General features: G+C 37.6%; 1 pseudogene across 1 annotated transcript in view; it reads left to right on the top strand.

Moving 5' to 3' along the window:
- The window catches only part of LOC102733627 (small ribosomal subunit protein uS19 pseudogene), a 159,181-nt pseudogene extending 132,926 nt beyond the window's left edge, over positions 1-26,255 (top strand). Inside the window, exons 3-5 of the transcript XR_014140839.1 lie at positions 8,272-8,375; positions 14,241-14,362; positions 24,907-26,255. The product of XR_014140839.1 is annotated as a small ribosomal subunit protein uS19 pseudogene (transcript). The remainder of the gene's footprint in view (positions 1-8,271; positions 8,376-14,240; positions 14,363-24,906) is intronic.
- The last annotated feature ends 1,499 nt before the right edge of the window (positions 26,256-27,754 follow it).

The raw sequence follows: 27,754 nt of genomic DNA, 5'->3' as shown, positions 1-27,754 counted from the left end.
ATTCAACAAATGGTGTTGGGAAAACTGGACCACTTTGTTATGCCATACACAAAAAATTCAAAATGGATGAAAGACCTAAATGTGAGACAGGAAACAATCAAAATCGTAGAGAACACAGACAACCTCTTTGACCTTGGCCACAGCAACTTCTTCAAGGCAAGGGAAACAAATGCAAAAATGAACTATTGGGACTTCACCAAGATAGAAAACTTCTGCATAGAAAGGGAAACAATCGGCAAAACTAAAAGGCATCCTATGGAATGGGAGAAGATATTTGCAAATGACATAGTGGATAAAGGGTTAGTATCCAAAATCTATAACGTCAAATTCAACACCCCAAAAATAAGTAATCCAGTTAAGAAATGGGAGAACAGATGAATAGATACTTTTCTAAAGAAGACATCTAGATGGCTAACAAACACATGAAAAGATGTTCAACATCACTCATCATCAGGGAAATACAAATCAAAACCACATTCAGATACCACCTCACACGGGTCAGAATGGCTAAAATTAACAAGTCAGGAAACGACAGATGTTGGCAAGGATGTGGAAAAAGGGGAACCATCTTACACTGTTGGTGGGAATGCAAACTGGTGCAGCCACTCTGGAAAACAGTATGGAGGTTCTTTGAAAAGTTAAAAATAGAACTACTCTACAATCCAGCAATTGTGCTACTAGGTATTTTATCCAAAGGATACAAAAATACTGATTGAAAGGGACACATGCACCCTGATGTTTATAGCAGGATTATCAACAACAGTCAAATTATGGAAAGATTCCAAATTCTATCAATTGATGAATGGATAAAGAAATTGTGGTATATATATAGATCTATGTATGTATATCTATATCTATATACCTATATCTATCTATCTATCTATCTATCTATCTATCTATCTATCTATCTATCTATCTAAATATATTCTACTCCTGTGTAACATTTAAAACTATTTAAGCATCTGTACATCTAAAAAGTGCTTAAAACTTGCCAGTTGCTTTAACTGATTATACCATTCACTCCTTATAATAATCCTCATTTGAGAGATGGGAAAATAGAGGCACAGTGTGGCTGTTCCTCAAGGTGAAAAAGCAGGTAGATAGTGGAACAAAATACTGAATTCTGCTTTTGTTGACCGGCAAGCATGTGCTTTTAATACAATTCTCTTCTGGTGCCTTCCAGTGGGTCTCCTTTGCCCATCCCCCTTCCTTTTTGGAATTGGTATGGTGTAGTAAAAGAATGCCATGAATCTTGGCATTAGGGTGGTCTAGTTTAGAAATTTTATCTTATGGGCTCCCCCAGCCATTGTAATTTAAGTTAATTACCCTAATTTTTAAGAAAATTGTTGGAGAATAAAATAAGCCACCCAGTGGATAGGCAAAAAGTGCAGTTCTTAGGTTCCTACCCTCCTTCTCTGCAGGGGCGATCCCCTCATGCAATTTCTTTTCTCCTTTGATTAATAGCATTCTGTTTCTACTTCATTCTTCAGTGTTTTCTTCTCTCCTGTCACTACCATCCCTTCTCCTACCTCTCTCTCTTTCCATCTCTTATTAATGGAATTTAGGGGAAAAAAAAGTCCTAAAATGTCTACTTCAGATCAGGTGCTAGCCCTGTCATTTAATTAAATTGAATAGACTTATGCAGCATTTTAACCTTGAGTCTGCTTCTTGATCTATAAAACTCAATAGGTATTCTCAAAGATCCTTCCCAGCATTTCCATTTTATAATGTTGATGATATTTCTTTCAGACACTCTAGGCGTTAATAAAAATTTATTCTACAGATTCTATCCTAATGTTCCCACATTTCCATGACATTGGTACCTTACGTTAATTTTCTAATCTTTTATCTAGAATGGCAAGTCATTAAACATTTGAAATGGAATTAAACATCTTGCTCCATCACATTTCAGTTTTCCATCTGGCTTTTGCAATTGGAATTTACTGGCAAATGCAATTTTGAGCTTTGGGGGGGTGTGTGTGAGCAAGAAGTACTGATGCCATCAGCCCACATGTCTGTACAACCCTGAACTTTGTGGTCTCTATCATTTTCTCAGGAACAGATGGTAAAGAAAATAATCCTGAAATGCTCCCATCATGGCGGAGGAAGGGGAGGAAGAGAAAGAGAGAGATTGATTGATTGATTTAGAACTATGCAATGCATTTGTGCCTTTATAGCCTTGAAAAAAAAAGCATTTCATAACAAGATAGATAATCTTTGCCTTTTGAAGGAAGCACAGTGACTGATTATAAAAGAGTACTTGAAGACTCAGAAATGGTTGGGAAATAACTTATTTACAGTTAACGGGTATGAAGGAGGGAACTGGAGGTACCACTGTGGGAGACATGAAAAAAAAAGCCCATTCATCAGTTATTCTGGTTACCCACAAATCTATACTCCCGAGACATTGATTCTCTTTCATAACTTAAGTCATCTCTGGGAATGACCTAGACTATATAGCACATACAACGAGATAGGCCATGAGTGAGTGCCTAAGTTCCAAAAATTCAAAATATAAAATAGTAAAAGGACATGGTCAAATTTCCTAGTTACTTGATGGGAAACAATCCAACAATTGTGATTAGTGGCAGGAAGTTGGGCTTTTTGGACCACTCTTGCTGTGTAATTGACTACCCCCCAAATAGGTGGTTTAAAACAACAATTATTTTTCTTGCTCATGAGTCTGTAAGTTGCCTGGTGGTTCACAGGCAACTAGTGTGGACATGGTTGGGTGGCTGTGCTTCAAACTGTGGGGACAGCTGGGCCTGGCTCCCCCCTGCTCTGCATATTTTACATCCTCCATGGAATATCAGGTTAGCCAGAGCATGTTCTTATTCTAGCAATGGCAGAAGTCCAAGAAAAAAAAAAAAGATGTAATTAGTAAGACCTCTTGTCGTCTGGGCTTATAAATGGCACATAGTCAGGTCTACCCATATCTTATCAACCAGAGTAGCCACATAGTTTTCTAGTGATCAACTGCTGTAAAACAAGTTAAGCCAAAACTCTCTGGTGTAAAACAACTAGTTTGTTGTTTTGTCAGATTCTTTTGGCTAAGTATTTGGAAAAGGCACAGTAGGAATGGTTCTGCTCTATCCTATGATGTCTGGTCCTCACCTGAGATGTTTGAAATGGATAATGCCGTGACTAGTTGGGCTAGAGAATCCCCTTCCAAGATGACTTCTTCACTCATATGTCTGGTCTGGGTATGGACAGCTGGAGAACAGAATCAGCTGGGACTGTCGAACAGAGTGCCCAAAGTTGGCCTTCTCACATGGTAACTCAGGATTTTTTAAACAAGTGTTTCAGAAAATCAGGTAGGAGTTGACTTCTACTGACACAGCCTCAGAAGCTACCCATTGTACCTTATGTTATTTTTATTAGCTACAAACTAATCACTAAGGCTGGTTCAGATTTTAGGGAAAAGGAATTAGCCCTGCCTCTTGATGAGAGGAGGGTCAAAGATTTAATTTTTTTTTAATTTGAATATTGTTGACACACAGTGTTACATTAGTGTATGGTGTACAACACATAGTGATTCAATTGCCCTATAAATTGTACTGTGCTCACCACAAGTGTAGCTACCATCTGTCACCATACGTTGCTATTACAATATCATTGACTATATTCCCCATGCTGTGCCTCTTATTCTTGTGATTTATTCATTTTATGCTGGAAGCCTGTATCTCCACTCCCTTCACCCATTTTTCCCTCCTCCAGTCCTCTTCCCATGGCAACCATCAGCTTGTTCTCTGTATTTATGTCTGATTTTGCTTTTTGTTTTATTTAATTAGTTTTGTTTTTTAGATTCCACATACGAGTGAAATTATATGGTCTTTGTATTTCTCAGTCTTACTTATTTCACTTAGCATAATACCCTCTAGGTACATCCATGTTGTCACAAATGGCAAGAGCTCATCCTTTTTATGGCTATCTAATATTCCTCTGTGTGTATGTGTGTGCTTCCTTATGCATTCATCCATCAGTTGACACTTAGAGAGTCAAAGATTTGTGTGTCTTTTAAACCATTATGCATAGCTAAGTCCAAACTTAAGTTGCAGAAAACTACACTTTTCCTCTAGTAAAAGAGATTATAAAATCATATGGTATAAGCCATGGACACAGGGAGGTGAAGGGAACCAGGGCTAATAACTTAACATCCACAAGGAATAGGTGAAAACTGAAGGATGGACTTGGAATGGTATCCAGGTGACTAGTTTTTTCACATATAGTGGGTATGAAAAAAATAATATGGTCCTCAAGGAAGGGGATACCTCAAGGTCAGTTTATGGTTTTAAAATTAAAGCAATAAAAACTGGTGTCCAAGTTCTTGCAAGTGTAGTGCTAGGCAGAACACCTGAGAAAGAAGCCTACTCATGAGGATTAAGCTTAGATGGTATAATTGGTGCCATCAAGTACCAGATCCAAGAGAACAAGATTGAAACAGGTCCTATTTCCCCAGTGGAGCTAAACTTACACTATATCTCTGACCTAATACAGCTGAACTCAGGAGCTGGAGTTTCTAGATCAATACATGGAAGTTGTTAATAATTCTAGCAAGGAAGATATGGAAGAACAGAAGCCAATACTCTAATAAATTAAACATTTCTAGAAATGTTTGAATAGTTGAGATACCCAGTGGAGATTTGTTCATTGAATTTTAGTGTTATTGATTAGAATATCTGGCACTAGACTAGTTTATCAAATATCTTTCACAGTATTTCAGATACTGGAGTCTGCTAGAACCCGTTTTATTGTCCAAAAGTTATCTACTCTATAAAAAAGTAAAAGATGAAAATACTCAATGATATTTTTATCTCTTTTGAAAAAATATCAGTTATTTATTGATTTAAACATGTATTTTCCCCTCAAACTAATAAATTTTCTTCACAAATGGAGTACTCTGAATCAGATTTAGTAGTAGTAATAAGAAAATTGGACTATCAAGGGAGGGTTGGGATTCTAAACCTACAGATACAGAAGCCAAAAATGCCAAGATTTTATGAACACACACTAAAGTAAGAGTTTTTTTAAGTCTTTCTTGCCAAAGCTCAAGGATATAAAAATGGGTTATGACTATTTCACTCAAGAGTCATTTTTTTTTTCCTGACACAAGCAGGTCAGACATTGACAGAGATTAGCTGTGCAATCAATGTTTTTGGTTGGAATTTCCAAAACAAACAGAATGAATAGTTAATGCATATAAAGGTACATTTGTTTAATAATAATAACCTTTGTTCTAAATTAATTATTTAAAAATCTTGAGTATCCTTGTAAGATTTGTGGAGATATATATTTATCTCTATAAATATATCTACATTTTCTGTAAGATGATCAGGAGGGTTCCTTCTATCCATTAGGAGTCCTAAGTTGATTACCAGGAACCTTGAGAAAGAATTTGCCCTAACACCAATGTCTTGGTTCTCTGAAGCACAGAGAACTGAAACAGATCATTGTTTTTTCTGCCTGGAATTTTAGTCTTTTCCTGGTATTCTGTTGATTTAAATGCTGCTAAATACTGAAGGTGCAATTCAAATACCCATTGCTGCTAGAAGGGGTTTTTGATCTCCAAAGATGGAAATGATGTAGTGCCTTTATTTTGAACAACCATGGAATTTTCATTATGCTTGTTCATGACACTTGGCACTTTTCAGCTTTAACTGAGTTTATTGACAAGCTTTTCCTACCACATATAATTAAACTTTCTGTTTCCCATAGAACTCATTCCATGAACTTATACATGGGAGGTGATAAATAAATTATTGAAAATGAATTTTAATTAATTCATATATCCATCACTTCTTCTGATGAACAAAGCATTATATACATTCATCTGCTTGTATCTTTGATGCATACATAGAAATATAAAATATATGCTTAAGATCTAAACATTTTACTATATGTAGTCTCTGTTAAAGTAAATAAATAGTAGGTAAGATATTAAGCCAGTGTCTGTCTCTTAAAGACATATTAGCCATAGTATTTTAAAACTGCCTTAGAGATCTCTGAGTCTCATTTGTGCTGCTTCTTGATATACAAAAGAAATGTAACCTAGGAAAATAGACATGACATATAGAGATACAGCAATAACTTGCTGTCTCAGAGCTGCATTACTTGGTTCCTCCATATCAATTGTGTAATTGGCAGATTTTTCTTATCTTCCAAGGAGATCTTTCCAAAATACAAGCATCACCAAATTACCATCTCCTCATGACATTCTGTAACATGTCTGTTCCATAGTATGACAGGTATGGTCACCAAGCTTTCAGTCACAATTTCTGCTCATCAGTTGCCCCATATTCTCCCACACCTCCCTTTTCTGATTTTTATGTTTTATTCTCCTCACCTTTTACAACTCAGATCTAGTAACATCTTTTTTGAAGCCTTCTATGGGCACTTCTACACATTATTCTTTTACAAAAGCCTTTCTTTCTCGAGGATCCAAGAGTACCAATGACATCATAGTGTTACCAAAAGTATTAGATGAAGTAATAGTTTGAAGTAATCGATATAGCACTGATACCTGATAGATACCAAATATTGATAACTATTTCTTTTTAATCATTACCAAGTACATACTCTGTTACTCACTTATAAAAGTCACCTCTTGGGGCGCCTGCGTGGCTCAGTTGGTTAAGTATCTGCCTTCGGCTCAGGTTATGATCTCAGGGTCCTGGGATCGAGCCCCATGTCGGGCTCTCTGCTCAGCGGGGAGTCTGCTTCTCTCTCTCTCTCTCAAATAAGTAAATAAAATCTTCGGGAAAAAGTATCCTCTAATTGCTCATCTGTTATGCCTGTAAACCTTAATTTTATCAAAAATGAAGCTGTCTTTAGCAAGTTTGCAAAATATGAATAAAAGTGATGATTAGTTACAAGGTAATACTTACAATGTTGTTTTACTTGTTTTGAAAATTCTCATATGTTTTTGGTTGAGATTTTATATTTGAAGAAGCTTCTATACACAAACTGTATCTTGGTTCAGGTATAACACTTCATATAATTTAAGGAACTTCTGATTATAAATCTTTTACCTTGATAAATAATGTATATTGGTTACAATTGCAAGCATAGTCTTTTCTCCAGGGAGAGCAACAACTAAGTTACTTAAGACAAAATACAAGTAGAAGGATATTGTTATTGCATCTAGCATCCTTTTAAGACATTTTTTTTTTGCAGTATGGTAAATGCTTCTTACATTTCTGAACCAGGTATTGAGAATTTTATTCCAGTGGAATATGGGAGTCTGTTTATGGTGTATGTACATCAATGTTCAAAATACTGCAATTCAGATGCTTTGGAGAGGATGGAGCATGGTGATTAAGGATAAGGGCCTGGAGTCAGCCAGCCTGACTTTTAATCACAGTTCTCTGCTGAGTGTTTGACCTTGGTGAGGTTACTTAATTTATGCTTCAGTATGCCTGTGTATAAAATAATAATAATAATGCTAGTCTTAGCTAGTCTTAGCATAATAATGCTAGCATAATAATGTTAGTCTTAGCATCTTTGCTAGTCTTATAGCATCTTTATGGGAATTGAAGAAGCTTTTGTGGCTCTCTACCACATACCACAGTTCTTCTCACACAGTAGGCACTCAGTTAGCCCTAATCATTATTTTTATTATATAATGATAATAATGGACTCCCTGTCATGGTCCTGAGACAGAGCCATATATCATCTGATCATTAGGTATCTGATAACACCCAGACCACTACCCCTCTCTATTTGATCCTTTTTAAAACTTTTTCTACCCCATCCCATTTCCTTACAGTCTTTGCTTCTCTCAAATCATCGACATATGGGGTATATATAAAATATACAAGTATCTAGGGGTGCTAGGGTGGTTCAGTTGGTTAAGCTTTCGACTCTTGATCTTAGCTCAGGTCTTGATCTGAGGGCCATGAGTTCAAGCCCCATATTGGGCTCCACACTGGGCTTGGAGCCTACTTAAAAAAATATACCTCTCTGTGTGTGTGTGTGTGTGTGTGTGTACACACACACAAGTATCTAAAAAGAGTTTAGACTTCATACTCTTATCAGGTCCCTTTTATCCCTAAGATTTTATAATAGAGAACAGGGAACGTAGATTCCCATAAACAAAGGCAAGATTTTTGTGTTTTTTAAAAAATTATATTTTCTTATTTATAGCAAGAAAGACTTCCATGTAGAGACATTGAGACTTAAATAGTTACAAGCATGTGCATACCATTTTAGAAGAAGCCCGGATTTCTTCATGCATTTGCCTACAAGCTGTTTGTTTTCTTCTCTCTCTTCCAGCTGGAAGTCACTCATCATCCCTTTCAGAAGGAATTGTCAGCATAAACAATGCAGATTACAAAATAAGAAAATCCAAAACAAGAGCACGTGCACAAACCTCCCAGGTAAATATGTTTCACAACTAAATCTTTTCCTTTGTAGCTTTCTGTATACCCAAAAAGTGACTTTTACCTGTGGTTCTGAAGCGTTCTGAATCTGTGTCATGTGAAAGCAGGCCATTTGTGGCAAAGTAGAACTCACTGGCATGATTTCTGGTCCTTCGGGACTACCTGATGTATTTATTATTCAGAGCTATTCAAGGAGGGGAATGTTATACCTGAGCTAAGTTCCTTGACCACTAGAGCATATGAGCTGACATACAAAGTGAGGAAATACAAAAACGGAAATGAAAGATAGAGTGAGTCTGTCATAAAGTCTTAAGTTTCTGGAGGATGCATGGGGTTCTAAAAATAAGATTATGGCTCTACTCTCAAGAAGCCTGTGCTAAATCTGAGAATGAAACCAAGCAACAAGAATACCCAAAGAAGAATTTGATGAGGCTAGCTAGGCCTATAGGATGCACAGTAAAAGCTAACGTGATCCAGCTAGTATGCTAAAATCCAATCAGTAATGACAGCTGATATGTATAGAACAGTTACTGTGTGCCAGGAGCCTTTTCATTTTATCCCAATAACACCCCAGCAAGGAAATTACAACTTGTATCCCTTCCTTGTAGACAGGGTAACTCATGCACAGAGAAATTAAATAAGTGCCCAAGTTCACACAAATTCTACAGAATGGAGATAAGCCATCTCTCCAGCTGTGTTGTCTCTAGAAGCTGCACTCTTACTGGTGATACATTCTTTTTCACTGGGAGGAAGAAGAGAAAGTGGAGAGGAAAGTGGAGAGGAGAAAAGCAAGCCTGAGTTTATGTTCTCCATCTATCTAGCAGTCACACGTAAGGAGATATATATCACAAAAAGCAACAAAATTCTCACCAGCCAAATAGAGAAGTTAAATTACGGAATAAAATTTTGTCAACACGTAATTGTATGAAGGCTGAGAATAGTTATGGAAGCATGAAAAGAAGCTGGGCCACTGTCATGCTGAGCAGTAGGCCGTGGAAGGATGGTACTAAAGGGGTAATCTCTTCTTTGCTTCTCACTTTTCTGGACCAGGTGTTGGGAAATAGGCCTTCAAAATTTTGATCAGTATATATGACCAAATGGATAATCCTCACTTTAAGAACAACTATTTCTTCAGACACAATTCCATAGCTAGGTCAATTTCCCCTACCATATACATTCATAGCATCTTTACCCTTTTTACTTATCATAGCTGTCATTCCTTTGTGTAACTTTCTCATTAATTGCCTCCCAGATTAGACTCTTAAATTCTATAAGGGTGGGAACTACTTCAGCTTTTAGCTCAACATTAAGTCTCCTGTATATTAATGCATAGTAACTATGCAGTAAGTATCCCTTCCATAGGTTAAAAGGACAGGTTTGATTTTCTGATTTCCAAGTGTAGAGCTTATTAGAAAGAACACTAGTAGACTCTAACATATTTTCAATGATGAGGAAAGATGTCTGACAGGAAGGAAAAAGACAGACAAACCAGAAGAAAACTAACATAAGAATGAAAAGAACAGGGGCGCCTGGGTGGCTCAGTTGTTAAGCGTCTGCCTTCAGCTCAGGTCATAATCCCAGGGTCCTGGGATCGAGCCCCACATCGGGCTCCTTGCTCCGTGGGAAGCCTGCTTCTCCCTCTCCCATTCCCCCTGCTTGTGTTCCCTCTCTCACTGTGTCTCTCTCTGTCCAAAAATAAATAAAAGCTTAAAAAAAAAAAAGAATGAAAAGAACAAAAAAATAGAAACCAAACAGGAATGTTGGACTAAAGCCATGAGCCATCTAGTTAAAGGAATGAATGGCAAGGTGTGATTCACTAGTCCACACTTCATCAATTTCACATCTACCTGTTTGTGTATCACGAATAGTGGTAAGACTGATGTCCAGTCCTGCTATTTTGACATAGTGATAACAGCTATTCAGCACGTTGTCTATAAAATGTTTAAATTTGACTGTTAATTGATATTTACCTGGGTATATGTAAGCTTACAGATATTATGTATAGACTATCACACATATGAATGATTCTGAAACATAGCTCTTAGGAACTGAGTTCTTATAACCCCAGTTCCATGGTGTGAAGGCAGTGTAGCCCTTGGGCCTGTGTTTTCTAGGCCTCTGTCAAGTGGGGATAACAAGTTAGTAGGGTAGGGGTGAGAATTTAATTATCTTGTGTATCCGTAGCACTAAAAATGAACATATGATGAGAGCTCAATAAGGGGTATAAGCTTTTCAAGTTATAGTGCTGATTGCTCTTCTGTTTTAAGATTGTTTTTGATATTACTGCTTTGGTTGTTAGTATTTAGTAGACCAACAACATCGGCTTTGAAATCAAAATCAAAATTTAAATCTTTTAATCTCTTTCTGAGCCTGAATCTTAACATCTGTGAAATAAGAATGTTGACCTTACAAGATTGTTGTGAGAAATAAATGAGCTTTTGTATATGAACTAATTAGCCTGGTGCCTGTCACAATGGAAGCACACACACATTTTTATGTTTATATTTGTTTGTCTTTATATTCATAAAAATATTATGTTAATAACAGTATATATGTAGTAAGTAAAATAAAGTATATTCTTTTAAATAATGTATTTTTGCTAGATTCTTGGGCTTTGCTTTTCTCTGCAATATTTTGGTGGTTCATTCTGTTCGTTTTCATGGGTGCCTAATGGGCATAATAACTATACAGGAAAACAAACAGACCTCAGAAACTTACCCTTGATGTATATTTTATATTCGAAAATAGACAGAAAAAAACTATTTTATTGTCTTCTGTCTGTCTGCTTCTGTCTCTATAGAGTCAAATGCTATTCTTTTAGAAAACAAAACATATCATTGAATGATTGTCCAAAACAAATGGCTTTCCTTGAACATTAATTGGGAACATTGCTGGCAAGAAAATTCCAACATCAAAATGGCCTACAGTCAGAGACATTTCTTTATTTGTTCCCCTGTTCAGCTGTTCAAGATATGGCCTGTCTGATGCATTTGTATAGAGTTTGTTAGGAAATTTTTTTTTACACTGAGCTAGTGGCCCTTTAGGCAGAGGAATGTGGCCGATAAACAGTATTCTATTGGCAGAGTATAAGTCATTTCTCATGACATGAACACCTACTATGAATTAAGCACAATGTTAACCCTATAAATATGAAGTTTATGTGATTTGTGCACATAAGGAATTTTTAATAAAATGGAAAAGACTGGTATGAACAAATAGAGACAATAGAGGCAGGGAGCTCAAGAATAAATAAATTGGTATTATACAATTAAGAGAACATAATATTTCTTGGGGATAGGCAGTCTGTTTCTGGAGAAGTTGACTTCTGGGCTGGACTTTGAATATATCATTATTGTGTTTTAGGTGTACAAAGTGGAAGAAGGATATTGAATGGATGAGAAATATCATGTACAAAAATTCAAAACCTACATGAAATGACATGCTAGGTTTAGACAACTATAAATATTATCAATTGCTCAATTTTAGAGTGTTAGGGTAAGAAGAGAAATAGAAGGAATTAAGACTAAAGCAAAAATCAGAAACTTGAAACGTCTTTGTTTAAGCTGTGGTGACTGCAAGTCAAGGATAATATTTAAGCAACATTTGCATATGGGTTTATTGTAGTTGTTGTTTCTTACAAAAAGTTATGTTTTTTAAAAACAGTTTTATTGAGTTTTTCACATAAATAGGAAAAGCAACCTGAAAATTCATAGGGAGACACAAAGGACCCTGAATAGCCAAAGCAACCTTGATCAAGAAGAACAAAGCTAGGGGTGCCTGGGTGGCTCAGTTGGTTAAGAGACTGCCTTCGCCTCAGGTCATGATCCTGGAGTCCCAGGATCAAGTCCCGCATCGGGCTCCCTGCTCGGCAGGGAGTCTGCTTCTCCCTCTGACCCTCCTCCCTCTCATGCTCTCTGTCTCTCATTCTCTCTGTCTCAAATAAATAAATAAAATCTTTTAAAAAAAAAAAAAAGAACAAACCTAGATGCACCACACTTTCTGACTTCAAATTATATTATAAAGCTACAGGCTACAGTAATCGAAACGGCATGGTACTGGCATAAAAACAGATAAATAGACCAATGGAACAGAATAGAAAATCCAGAATAAACCTATGCATTTATAGTCAACTGATCCTCAACAAGTGAAACACACAATGCAGAATAGATAGTCTTTTCAACAGATGGTGTTAGGAAAATTAGATATCCATATGCAAAAAAATGAAATTGGACCTGTCTCAACATCAAATACAACTTAAAATGGATTAAAGGATTAAGCATAAGACTTGAAACCATAAAACTCCTCATGGGGGGTGGGAAACACAGGGAAAATCTTCTTAACATTGGTTTTGGCAATAATTTCTTAGATATGACACTAAAAGCACAAGCAACAAAAGCAAAAAGAGACAAGTAGGATTACATTAAAGTAAAAAGCTGCTGCAGAGAAAGAAAACAACACAATGAAAAGGCAACCTCTGGATTGGGAACAAGTATTTGTAAACCACATATCCAATAAGGGATTCATATCCAAACTATATAAGAAATTCATACAACTCAACACCACAAATACAAATAATCTGATTAAAAATGGGCAAAGTACTTAAACAGACACTTTCAAAATGAGAAGTTCAAATGGCTAGTGGATACATGAAAAAGTGCTGAACATTTCTAATCATCAGGGAAATGAAAATCAAAACCACAGTGAGATAGCACTTCACATCTGTTAGGATGACTGTTATCAAAAAGATGAAAAATACTAGTGGTGGGGAGGAGCTAGAGAAGGAGATCTCTCGTACTGCAGAAAACCGTATGGAGATTCCTCAAAAAATGAAAAATAGAACTACTATATGATCTAGTAATCCCACTCTGGGTGCATATCCAAAAGGAACTGAAGTCAAGATGATAGAGAGGTATTTGCACTCCCACATTCATCAGAACATTATTCATAACAGCCAAGATGTGGAAATAACCTAAATGTCCTTTAACCGATGAGTGGATAAAGAAAATGTGGTATTATATACAAAGGAATGTTATTCAGTCCTAAAAAGGAGGGCAATACTGTATTTGTGATACATGGATGGATCTAGAGGGCATTAATACGAAGTGAAATAAGTCAGAGAAAGACAAATACTGTAGGATTCCTCTTGAATGTAGAATCTTTAAAAAAAACAAACTCATAGAAACAGAGAACAGATTGATGTTGCCTAGGGCTTGGGAGAGGGGAAATGGGGTAATGTTGGCCAAAGGGTACCGAGTTTTAGTTGGGCAAGATTTAGTTCTAGAGATCTCACGTACAGCATATACAGCATGTAACAGTAGTTACGAAAACTGTGTTTTATACGTGGAATCTGCCAAGAGGATAGATCTTAAGTTAAATATCACACACACACACACACACACAATCACACAAACACAGAAAACTATGGATATGTTAATTGACTTGATTATAGAGATCCTTTCATAATTGATATGTAAGTCATACAGTTTTATTGGTGTTCAGATTTTTGGTTTTTGTTTTGTTCTTTTGCTTGTTTTCATTGAGCTAGGAATGAAAACTGAAGCTTTTTGAAAAATTTTCTCCAGGTTTAATGCATAGCTCTTTATCAAAAAACCATCCTTAGTTTCTTTGTATACATTGTCTAATAGAGAAAACACAGATTTCCCAAGGAAAAGTAGATATATAGCAGTGGTTAAAAACAAAGACTTTGGAGTCTGGCTAATGTGGATTTTGTCACACACACAGGTTAATTCACCTACTCAATCTTATAAAAGGGGAAGGGGTGTCTTAGTCTATTCAAGCTGCTCAGTAAAACTGCCATAGACTGAATGGCTGATAAACAACAGATCTTTTTTTTTTTCACAGTTCTGAAGGTTGGGGAGTACAAGATTAAGGTGCCAGCAGATTTGGCATCTGGTGAGAGCCTGCTTCCTGGTTTGTAGAAGGCCATCTTTTTTTCACTGTGTTCGGTCTGCATAGTGGAAGAGGTAAGGAACCCCCTGAGGTATCTTTTATAAGAGGACTTGTCCCATTTATGAGTGCTCTGCCCTCTTGACTTAGTAACTTCCCAAAGCCCCCACCTCCAAACAGCATCATTTTGGGGATTAGGTTTCAACTTACGAATTTGGGTGGTGGGAGCACAAATGTTCAGTCTGTTATAATGGTAATAATTATCTCCTACTCCATGTCTAGATCTTTCTCATCACTCAGGTCTCACCTTCTCAGAGAAAACTTCCTAACCACTGTATATATTTACTCTCTGCCTCTCACCCTGGGCTGGCTTCATGGGCATATGACCAGACCTCACATTTAGAAGGGTCCTACACTTGGAAATCAGTGTTCTGCCTTTGCCAACTTGAAATTCCTAGTAATTTTACTTTCGAATTTCTATTTTATAAGTGAAATTCAGTGGGACAATGGAGCATGTAACCAGGCTTGGAACTTTGGCTCACACATAGTATTGCCTCACAGCAACGCCCTGGGATGAGTTCTTGGCCACCTGCCTCCTTGCCCTGTGTTACCTGTGCCTACCCAGCCTCCTTTTATCTCCTACCCATGATTGCTTTCATTCTCTGCCCTGGCAGGGACATGGGCATGGACACAGCATGTCAGGGTTGGGCATACTGCCCTATGACATCTTAGGTTAGGACATGATAGTGACCATTCTCACTCTAGGCTGCAGCACAATGGTGTGTCTGGCAGGTCATTGACCAAAAATTGCATCTCATCAGGGAAAAGTCTTTTGCCTATCCCCAGTCCAGTTACCATGTATGTCCTGGCATGGAGGTTTAAAGATCTGTAGCAGGTGATCATCTGTTGTTGGTTGCAGTGGCAAGCCTGCAGGAAAGGCATAAACCAGACCCCGCTTCTCCATATCCTATACCTGGCCAGGGCACAGTACATCAGTTCACTAGCTGGTGGATGGAGAACCAGGTACCTGCAGGATTCCTTTCGTGTGGCAGGGCCGATCAGCACCTCTGAGAGTCTGCACTCACCCTCAAGTATCCCTGTGTCTAGGAGCACTCTCTCAGCCAGTTCTATTCCTTCATGATTCTCTCTTCCTCCTTCTCATTTTCCTGAGTCTGATGTGTGTTTGTCTTATCTGGTGAGCTTGAGACACTCTCCAGGGATGAGCCATGAGATAAGAATTGAGTAATTTAATTTTAGCACATGGAGTCAAATGAGGTATAAAAAAAATAGCAAGTAACATGTATCAATCCAATATTACAAATTAAGGTTCTATTGAAGTAGAATCTACATCCATTTGTCAAATACCTAATATTGCATAACCATCAGAATGGTTGGTATGAATTAGGCATTTAAGAAATATGTATTGAATGGATGAATGACCAAATGAATGAACATAGGTTTATGTAAGGATTAAATGAGAAAATGTACGTTAAAAAATTAGCATAGTGCCTGGCACGTAGGGCTCAAATTGGTGGTTGTGGACATAATAGCAATGATGGTAATGAAAATGACGATGATGATGGTACTCCACCTGATACAATTTATTTTCTATAAAATTACTTTTCTTAAAATACTATTTAATCATTGTTGTAAGATATGACTTATTCTTTCCTTCTCTCATGCTCTGTGGCTTTGTCCCATATATTCTCCTTCTGATGGAAATGTGATTCATCATTCCCTCTCATCCTATAACTTATTCTTAACATTTGTTTCCTCAACTTTTACTTCAAAAATTAGCTAAAATATTACATACTTCAGGAGATCTGTCTGGACATTTCTGACTAGGTCATACCCACCTGTATGTCCCTTATCCTGTACCACTCCTTTGTAGTACCTATCAGTGCTGTGATTTATGTCTTTGTGATTTTTGCATAGTTCTAATTATCTCTCAAGTTTGCTGTATGTTCTGCATGGATAGGGCCTACTTTTTTTTTTTTTTTTTTTTAATAATAAGCATTTATTTCTCATAGCTCTGGAGACTAGGAAGTCCAAGACCAAGGTACAGGCAGATTTGGGGTCTGATGTGGACCAGCTTCCTTGTTCAGAGATGGCTGTTTGGGGTCTGTTTTATAAGGGCCCTAACCTCTTCATGAGAGCTTCACCCTCATGATGTGATCAAAAAGGTCCCTTCTCCTAATACCATCACACTGGGGGTGAGGATTTCAACTTCTGAATTTTGGGATACAGGGCCTCCATTTTTGCTTAACATGATATTCCAACACATTTTTCAGATCCTGGCACATAGTTGCCACTAACACACATTTATTGCATGAATTTTTTTATTGAAGATGTTAAAAAAAATACAGTGGTTGCAGCAAATGAAGATGGTGGGGGATTAACGGAAAGAAGCGTTATTCTAAGTAGTAGAAACATTTCCCCGTCTCTTTATTCCCAATAGATTCTCTTTATTGCTTCTTAGTCAACCCCTTTTTGAATTCTTTTGATGCCTATTCAAGCCTGTGTGTGTATTTACTTGTTTGTTCTTCATGTAGTTCCTTTCTCCCAAGAGCCCCCCTGGTGGCTCTGACAAATCAAGAGAGGATATTCATTCTTTGAGCTTGCAGAGCTCTGCAATATAGCCTCAGGTAAAATAGTTCAAAGAGCCCAAAAGGAAAGTAAAAAGAGCCAACAGAACACCTAACATGATGCCATCTTTTCCCCTTGTGTTTACCTTTCCTGCATTTCTGGTTCCTGCTAAATTGCCTGAGTTGGAATTCACCCTCAAAAACTCAAGATATTCTAGAACAGGTGCATTCATGTTTGTAGGTCTTGAAGTTTTTACAATATGAATGGAGCCTTCTTTAAGATAAAAAATGCAAAATCATGAATTGAAATCTCTATGAAATACAGTATTTATTTAGAATGAGTAAAGAAATCACAACAGAAATTAGCCAAAAAGGATTACAAATATAACACAATGCAAAAGAATAGCATATTTTAAAAATTAATTCCTTGAAACACTTCCATAATACTTCGGTTTCCTAAATTATTTGGCAACATAATCTTATGAAAGTTTTCGATTATTTTCTCTTATAGGGTGAATAGAAAGTTAACTTCAGTCTTCTTTAAAGGAAGTTTGATGGTTTTTTATTTTTCTTGCATTGCCAAATATATTCTTGATGGAATAAAAAGTGTAGTTTGACTAGGCTTCAATGAGAACAAAATCCTTTTTTTTTTTTTTAAGTTCCATGCGTGGGTTAGAAAAATGTTCTATTGACAAGCTTTAAATTTCAAATATTTTTCAAATATCTTTATCACATAATTCTGGTCCTGGGGGCCAAAGCACATATTTGTATCATGATACCACCCCCATCAGTGTGGTGCTATGGTCAGTGGGAGGGTAGGTAAACCTTTAGAAATCCCTACATTGAGACAACTAACAACTATCACATGCAAAGCAACTGAACCACATAAATATATTCTGCTAAATCCACATAGTCCCAACAGAGTCTCCAGGTAGCTCCATTTTAGATCCCAAAAATTTCCACAGGGCATCTCAATTCTAACCCAGGGGATAAGTGAGACAAAGAGCACTTTGAGAAGGAAAGAAATGATGGTCTTGACTAGGGTTAAAATGTCTTACTTTGCAAATTTTATAAAAACATGACGATGTGACTACAGTGCTGGGCTCACTGTAGAGAACGGGCACCTGCAGATGAGAAACCCTGAAATATAAGCTTCATTCCCTTTTTGGTAAACATATCTCTGCTTCCTATCCAAACTTCTCTCGGCAAATGTCATTTAGTTGTGATGACCTTCTCTCCAAGGCATTGAGATAATACTTTATCAGGGACATAGGAGGGGTGCAATATGGTTGTCATGTTGCCCTTCAAAGGAGAGTTGTTGAATCAAGGTGCTGACTTAGATCCAATAGTACTAGATTCTAGACCATGCTGGAGGGAGAATAGAAAGAATAATTGTTTTCATGCCTCTCATTGAAAACTTTTATTAACTCTTTACTATGCATCAGACGCTCTGCCAAGTGCTTACGTGCAGTACTTCATTGGCTGTTTATAATGTCTCTGTGAGGGTGTCTGTATTTAGTTTCACTGTATAGGCAAGAATGCTGAAATAGACAATTAAGTAAACTGTCCCAAGGACAAGCTGGTGGAACTGGCATTTTCACTATGGAGATCTGATTCCAGTACTGGCGTTCTTGGCCACTCTATTCTATTGCTTCAGGGTTTTCCACCCATTCCTCAATACATGGAAAAGGAATATACTTATCTCCCTATGATGTAGAGAAGATAACCTAAGGTTTGGAATGAAACCAAGTTTTTTTTTTTTTTTAATTTATTTATTTATTTATTTATTTTTAAAGATTTTATTTATTTATTTCACAGAGAGACACAGCGAGAGAGGGAACACAAGCAGGGGGAGTGGGAGAGGGAGAAGCAGGCTTTCTGCCGAGCAGAGAGCCCGATGTGGGGCACGATCCCAGGATCTTGGGATCATGACCTGAGCCAAAGCCAGAGGCTTAACAAGACTGAGCCACCCAGGCATCCCTGGAACAAAACCAAGTTTAATTTGAGTCTCCTTTAAATATTATTAGTTGAATGAGCCAGTTGCTTTTTTGTTGTTGAATTTTTTGCTTTTCATCTGTAGAATGAATATTTTCAAGTACGTACTTTATGACATTTTTTTTGAAGAATGATTGAGATAATGCGTGAGACAACTTTCAGCTCATTGGTCAAGTTATTTGTTTGAACTTTGGATTCTTTACATGGCAGCTGTTTGGCCTTAAGCAACTCCATTTCTTTTACCTGCAAGATGGGATTGCATCATTTCTCTCCACTGGTGAGAGGATAAAATGAAAAACAAAGGTGAAAGTGATACATCAGTCCTGACTTGCATAATGCAAAATGTGTGCTACTAAGATTTCCCACTGTCTACTGTAGAAACCATAATTATTTCCATATTTTCAATTGTTAGCAATTATGGCTATTAAGTTTATGAGCATAAGATGTTTGAAAAATCAAATAAGGCTTGAGCCTGTGTCCATCTAGGAGGAGGGTGAGGAGATAGGAGGTTTGGGTTTGTCTAATCAATCAAAACTGAATTCCTGATGGTGCAAGTTGTTTCTCATTTTGACATTCTGTTCCCATAGCTGGTGACCATGGAACCTAGGTGAACCACTAGGTCACTTCTGTTAGAATTTTTACGTTCTCACAAAGAAAGAATCTGCCTAGAGTTCAGAAGAAAAAATTTAGAGAGTAGACAATAAAAGAAAGAAAACACAGTTGTTTGTGTACTAAATGTAACTGCATTTCAGACATCTTCTCCAGATTATCTGTTTCTTTTTTATAATGAGGATGACATTTTCTTTGGTGTTGCTTTAAAAATGTGGGCTGTAAACACTGAGGAAGAAAAGAGGCAATTCTTCTACAGTACATTCAAGTGCATTATATTAATCAATTTTGCATGTCTTTACTGAACCTCATTCATTCAATTCACATGTCTTCCGTGGACCACAATTTACTTTGAAAGCGGTGTCTCTCCCTCCACTTTAATTTGGACCAAGCCCAAATGAAACCGTGAAAAAGGAAGATATAAAGAAAGATGGACATGGTTATTACACGGAGACAGGAAGCAAAATGACCTCTCAGATGTTTCCATCTGAGGATATGACATTTTCAGAAGAGTCAAAAAAAGTTGCAAAGTCACCTCTTCCATTTTTCCACCCATTTACCATTGGTATATTCATGACTGGTTATAAGAAAAAGGCAGGATAAAGTCACACTAGGGAACAGTAATTCACTTTGGGTGATTATCAGAAAGGACTAATGGGGAAGTTTCCAAAATGCCAGTGTACACAAGATATTGTTGTGGTAAGATTAATGAGCCAGGGGGAGACATACCCTTCAAGTAGCTGACAGTTGCCAAGTGCTCTGACATTTTACCATGTGGCCATAGTCTCTTAAACTCCTTCACATGCCGTACTCCACTGTAAGATCAGAAAGGCAAATGAGGACAAGAGCAGAAGTTCATTCTTCTTGTGAATTCACGTTTTTCCTCATCGAACTTGTGGATCTCTCTTTGCTGCTGCCAATATCGCTTGGCCTTCTTGCTGATCTGTAGTCAGCCAAGCTCCCCAGTAAAGGTTTTCAGCTCTGCGAAAGTTTCCAAAACCACAAAGGCTCTGTATGGTTAAGCCCCTTTCTGGGGTTTAATATGGCTTCTGGGTTTCTCCTGACTGCCCTCAAGTGTTTAACCTGATTTAGTTTTTTTTTTCCTAAAACTTACGGATCTATCCTTTGATTATTCACTCATGTATCATCTTTCCCTGCCCTCCAAGCCTAGCATCGAACCACAGTACTGTCGATTGGCTCTTCCTGTCACCTAGACAGACATACCCATGTGCCTTTTTTTTTTTTTAAAGACATGTGATTAATAAGAGAAAGTAGAAGGACACTCACAAAATTATAATGTAAGGAAGTAAATATTTCAGAGTTCTATGAAGTTATCACAGTCATTATCCCCAGACTGTGATATCTAACTGACCTCTATAATAATAGATGGAAATTTCTTTTGACTGTGCTTTCGTCTGACCACACATTTCTCTCTCCTACTATGGTATTGTAATAACCCTTAAAATGACTGTGTCTCATGTGAGCATGCAGCATAGCACAGAACAAGGTGCTTCCATATTCAAATGGCCAGTTTGCATGACTGTTGAATACCACAGCCTGGGTTACATTTCACTTACCACTCATCCCACCTGAATGACTCTCACTTGCCTCCCTTTAGATCATTTTTCCTTAGATCCTGGGTCCCAACGTTTAGGATCTTCAAGCTGGTGATTGGGTAGATCAGCAATTGGATTATTGCTATGACCTGAAGTCCATGTCCCTTTCTCCTCCAGTTCTAGTGATGGGATCCCTGCCACTTCTCTCCCTTCCTCTTTCTAGTATTGCCCTCTGCTGTTAGGGTCATTTCCTGCCCTCTGAGGTTTATACTCCCAGAGCATTTCACCCATAGTATACGAAGTCCCCTGTATCCCTGGAACCATATATGTCTATGAAATCTCATTGGACGATTGGTATCCTTCTTGACCCCTTCCTATATGTCTCATTCCACTGCTTGTACAGCATGTAGACTTGTCTGTAAACGTGGGGTCAGTTCAGATATAGGCATATTTGTCATTAGAGAAAAATAAGTTTTGATGCACGTGAGCATGTCTGGAATGGGGAAGTAAATACCTCTAAGGATCTGTTCTCGGGATCCTCCAACTATTATTTATTGGTGCCCTATGCCCCAGCCCTTCATAGATTACCACTAAGTATGTCTGCACCTGTAGGTTCTGCTTTGCCCTATGGTTCCGTGAATGCCAGAACTGGAACAAGAGTAATCATAATTGGCATTTTTTTGAATATTACCCATGTCAGGTGTGATACTAATGCTTTACAAACATGGTATCTTTTAATTCATCATAGATGAGAAAACTGAGGCTCAGAGGTTAATTTACCCAAGGTGGCAAGGTGATTAAGTGACAGATGTGCTTTCAAAAGTACATCTTTATAATTCTCAAGGTCCTTGCTCTTAACCTTAATGTCAAAGCTGTATTAGAAATGCTTGCCCTACTGCAGTGAGGTCTTTAAGTAGAGACCTACTTATTTGAACCCAAACCTAAAGAGCATGGGGGGAAAGTCACTGCTGAATGCCCATCACCTAAAGCAGTCCCTGGAACATTGCAAATGCTCCATACATATTTATTGAGTAAATGAAATCTATGGTAGTCTGTGATTAGAATAGAACTGGAATCAAATGTAGGAAACTTCAAATCTGCCAGTTTTCTGTTAATCCCTTAACAGTCAAGTGTGGTCTCTGGAGCAGTTGGCATGACTTCTCTGAAAAAAAAAGTTTGTTAAAAATGCTGACCCTTTGGCCTCACTCCAGAGGCAGGGAATCAGCATCTGTGTTTTTACAAGATCCCCTTAATGATTTGTATGCAAATTAGTTTGGAACAGGACTGGCCTAATTTTAGTCCGAGTTCATTGAGGCAGAATGGCTTTGAATGTCCCCTAACTTATGTATGAGACTTCTGTTATTTTCACCCTGCTGTTGGAGCAGCCTCTCTAGGATAAAGACATTGCTTTCCACGACCAGAACCCACTTATAGTCCTTTATAAATAAAGGTACAGTTCGAAAAGTTGGAAAAGGTACAGTTGTCTTCCTCTGATTGAAAATGAGAGTTCTGAACTTTGTGAGGTTTAGCTTAAAAACTAATCTGCAGTCTTCTGCCCCTGGCAGTACTGGAGAGATATATCATGACAAATGTTAAATGTGCATCAACAGGTGATTTCTCTGCTGAAGCTGTACTCCCTCTCCCGAAGCTGTACTCCCTCTCCCCTGCCCCACCAGTAACACAATGGAATCATCACATATAAGTGAGTGATGATGGTGTGTTGAGAAAGGAAAGAACTGGTGTAAAGAAACTTAGGAAGGATTTTTTTAATGATTTGGAAACTTATAAAAACTTTATGAAATCTTTCTCTCAGGCTGAGGTCTTTTTAAAAAAAAATCATGAAAAATAGAAAGCCCATATTGAAATCTAACATTTTACTATCCACACAGTTCCTTTCCTTGGAATCCTTATTTATATTGCCTTAGAGATTTAGAGAACAGTGGTAAAGGATGTGTGCTTATGGAAAGGGGTAGTCTTTTCATTTACTTTCTTTTTTTTTAAGATTTTATTTATTTATTCATGAGAGAGAGAGGGGGGAAGGGAGAATCAGGCTCCCTAAGGAGCAGGGAGCCGGATGCAGGACTCCATCCCAGGACCCCGGGATCATGACCTGAGCTGAAAGCAGATGCTTAACTGTCTGAGCCACCCAGGCACCCTTACTTTCTTTCTTTTTTTTTTTAAGATTTTATTTATTTATTTGTGAGAGAGAGAGAGAACACAAGCAGGGGGAGCAGCAGACAGAGGGAGAGAGAGAAGCAGACTCTCCACTGAGCAGAGTGTGATGCCTGGGATCATGACCTGAGCTGAAAGCAGATGCTTAACCAGCTGAGCCACCCAGGCGTCCCTCATTTACTTTCTAATTATATAACTCATGAGCTTAAAAGAAATGATTACTTAAGTTGTGTTCAGTCTCCACACTTTTAAGAAAAAATAAGTTCATTCAGAGTCATCAGTAGAACACACAAAGCTAGCTAGTGTGATCATGGGCTGAAACAAAAGTAGATAAATTTTCCTATTTTAGTGCTCAATTGCTATTTGCTATTTGCTATTGCTAATTGCTATTGCTAGACCTAAAATAGTATATTCAGTTCTGGTTGTAATGCTTAAAAATATGGACAAATTGGAATTTTTTCAGTGATGAGGAGTCAAGAAGGTGAAGAGAAAATTGGGGTATGATAGAAGGAACTGAGTGTATTTCACATGGAGGAGACATTCCAAAGAGAAGATGACTGCCCAGCATAAATACGGAATGAGTGATTAGAGGTCCTGTGAGTGGCTTCATGCAACAGAAAGGCAGTCTGTGGTTGGAAGAAATTTGTCTGTAGTGGTTAGAACTATCCAAGAAAACCTCTTGCTATAGATAATTTTAGTGAGAGACAAAACAAATGGGAGCAAGCATACTGTGATGCTGAGGAAAGGGTTGGTGAGGAATTGAATCTCATTTATCTTTGCATCCAGGGCTTGCTGTTCACTGGATGGCCAGGAATTGTGTAAATTCAAACCAATTATTTTTTGCCTCAACTGGCCCTCGTGTCTGACCCCAGTAGCAGTTCATCCCACAAATTTCAGAGATGACCAAAGAGAGGGTCATCCCTAAATTTTGCTAATGGACTCGGGTTCTTTAGCATTTCACCTTCCTTTTCTCTAGATGTGCAGTGTTTCTCAAGTTCCATGATTATTTTACATTATTATGATTTTCACCATATCTGCACAAAGTCTCTTTATTTTCCTTTAAACTGACTTTTAGTGTAAATAAATGTATCTTTAAAGGACACTTTACATTACTACACAGGAGAAATTAACAAGTGTTAATAGAGTGCTAAAGACATGTTAACATGGAACACAGACTTCTTTATTAATCTAATTAGAAGGAATGGGAAAAGAAATAACTTTCTCAGCAATTCAATGACATTTGGTTCCAATATCTGTCTACCATTTAAAATAATTTTGAGTATTACCCATACTTTCAGTGATATGGTCAATGTCTAGGGTCTTACGTTTTTGATACCAATTGAGCTGAAATCTTCAGATTTAGGATCTAGTGCAGAAAATTTTTTGCTCTGATGTATATTGTGTGGTTTTTCCCTTTTATATCAAACTTCTCTGGTATTATCCTCTACCTGTATTGGGCATCCATTTGCTTCATGCTCTTTATTGCAATATAGGCATACCTCAGAGATAATACAGGTTTGGTTCCGGACCACTACAGTTAAGCAAATATGGTGATAAAGTGAGTGAGATGAATTTTTTGGTTTCCCAGTACATATAAAATTTATGTTCACACTCTACTGTGCAATAACATTAAGTGTGCAGTTGCATTTTGTCTAGAAAAACAATGTACATGACCTTACTTAAAAAAAATACTCCTTTCCAAAGAGCTGACAAGATGGCGGAAGTGGAGCAGAAGAAGCACACCTTCTGCAAATTCACTTACCATGGTGTGGATCTTGAGCAGCTGCTGGACATGTCCTATGAGCAGCTGATACAGCTGTCTGGTGCCCGGCAGCAGCAGAGGCTGAACCCGAGTTTGCAGAGGAAGCAGCACTCACTGCTGAAGCACCTGCATAAAGCCAAGAAGGAGGCTTCCCTGATGGAGAAGCCCAAGGTGGTGAAAATATACCTGCAAGACATGATCATCCAGCCTGGTGGTTGGGGGCAGCATGGTGGGTGTCTGCAATGCAAAGACCTTCAACTAGGTGGAAATCAAGCCCGAGATGATTGGCCACTTAACCTGGGCGAGTTCTCCATCACCTATAAGCCTATGAAGCACGACAGGCCCAGCATGGGGCCACTCACTCCTCCCACTTCATTCCTCTCAAGTAGCCTGTTCAGCCAGTAAAGGCACAGCCTTCTCTAAAGATAAAAATACTTTATTGATAAAAAGTGCTAACCATCATCAGAGCTTTCAGCATGTCTTAATCTTTTTGTTAATGGAAGGTCTTGCCTCCATGTTGATGGCTGCTGACTGATCAGGGTGGTGGTTGATGAAGTTTGGGGTGGCTGAAGCAATTTCTTTAAAAAGACAACAGTGGAATTCATCCCATTGATAAACTCTTCCTTTCATGAATGATTTCTCTGTAGCATGCTATGCTGTTTGATAGCATTTTATCCACAGTAGAACTTGTTTCAGAATTGGAGTTAGTCCTCTCAAACCCTGCCACTGCTTTATCAACTAAGTTTATGGAATATTCTAAATGCATTGTTGTCATTTCAACAATCTTCACAGCATCTTCACCAGGAGTAGATTCCATCTCAAAAAACATACAAACAAACAAAAAAAACACACACACACTTTTTTGCTCATCCATGAGGAACAACTTCTCATCCTTTAAAGTTTTATCATGAGATTACAGCAATTCAGTCCCATCTTCAGGCTCCACTTCTAATTCTGGTTCTCTTACTATTTCCACCATATCTGTATTCAGAACACATACAACATTTATCAATTAAATTTGCCATTTTATAAGGCATGGTTTTTGGTGCCCCCAAACAATTATAATAGTAATATCAGAGATCACTGGCCACAGATTACTATAACAAATATAATAATGAAAAAGTTTGAAATACTGTGAGAATTACCAAAATGTGACAGACATAAAGTGAGTAAATGCTATTGAAAAAATGATGCTGTTAGACTTGTTCAATGCAGGGTTGCCACAAACCTTTAATTTGTAAAAAACACAGTATCTGTGAAATGCAATGAAGCAAAATGCAATAAAAGGAGATACGCTTATATATGATTTGAACTGATGACTCTTTTTTTTTTCCTTGAGTATTTCTATTATAAAATCATCTGAACTCTTAATTTATCTGTGTGGCAGCTTTTATTTCCCAGGGTCCCCAGCATTTCATTCCTCTTGAGCCATAATATTGATGACAAATCCTAAGATTCTATTTTTAATACTTATCTGCTTTCTCTAGATAAACTCTGACTAGTTACCAGTAATAAAAAGGTTTGGTAAGAATGGTATTAAAGGTGAATCTGTTTTAATACATCCAGGAACAGACACATCATTGAAAATGTAAATTCCGTTCCCATGTGAGCCTTGTTTTTGGAGTCATGTGCTGTATGTGAGAAAAAGCAAAATGATTAATGGCAGGGTCTTGAATGCAGAGGGGGATCAATTCTTTGCACTGAACATCCTGGTGATAAATGCTAAATCTGACATGTGTCTGTGATTTTACCCCATTTCAGTTGGCATTCTGCAACTTCCAGATGCTGTGTGATATTCCATAAAGAACATAGGCCTTTGAATCTGACAAGTCTGAGTATGACTTTAAATTCCCTGCTAATTAACTGTGAGGCTCTGGGCTAGTCATTGAATTGTTCCAAGTTTTATATGCTTTCTCAGAATATTGAAATAAAAATGTCTTTATGAATGATCATGAGGCATCTCAACATATGTGCCTTTGAAATGAACCTGGTATAATACTTGTGGGGGTTACATAGTAGGTCTACATCCCTGCATGTCTCCGAGTGGTACACAAAAAGACTAACATAAAGGATCTTGGAAGGATATTGTCAAATAGTAAAGGACTCACTCTGTAGGAAGAAGAAAGAAAGGAATCTCAGAAAATTAGCTCTACTTGAAAAGTCAAGTTGCTTTTCATCAACTCAAAATGTGAAAATACACTAGACTTATCATCAGGACTGTTTTAGGAATACCATTATCTAAATAACCAGTGTAAACTTTATTTACAGAAATCATATCCTCCAAATAGAGAACCATATTATTTTTTTCCTCTTTTTATTACTAAAGTTTTCATTTCTTGACGTTATTTAGTAATATCTAATTCTTAAGAAAACAATAAGTAAAAAAGGGGATAGAATATGAATTATATTCAGCCTTTTAAAATGTCTATGCATGCATGAGCTCACAACACACACACACACACACACACACACACACACACACATACACCCTGCAAGAATGCTTCTTGATATTCTATGATGGTTAAGAAAAATGAATGTGTTTGGGAATTACTGTTCAGTAGTTTAGAAAATGTGATTTAAGATTGGTTTAAACAAGGGCGCCTGGGTGGCTCAGTTGGTTAAGCGACTGCCTTCAGCTCAGGTCATGATCCCAGGGTCCTGGGATCGAGCCCCGCATCGGGCTCCCTGCTCTGCGGGGAGCCTGCTTCTCCCTCTCCCACTCCCCCTGCTTGTGTTCCCTCTCTCGCTGTGTCTCTCTCTGTCAAATAAATAAATAAAATCTTTAAAAAA

Source organism: Leptonychotes weddellii, chromosome 16 (genome assembly GCF_054177405.1).
Source record: "Leptonychotes weddellii isolate Sample4059 chromosome 16, ASM5417740v2, whole genome shotgun sequence".
NCBI lineage: Eukaryota > Metazoa > Chordata > Mammalia > Carnivora > Phocidae > Leptonychotes > Leptonychotes weddellii.
This window is presented reverse-complemented; position numbering and strand designations above follow the sequence as displayed.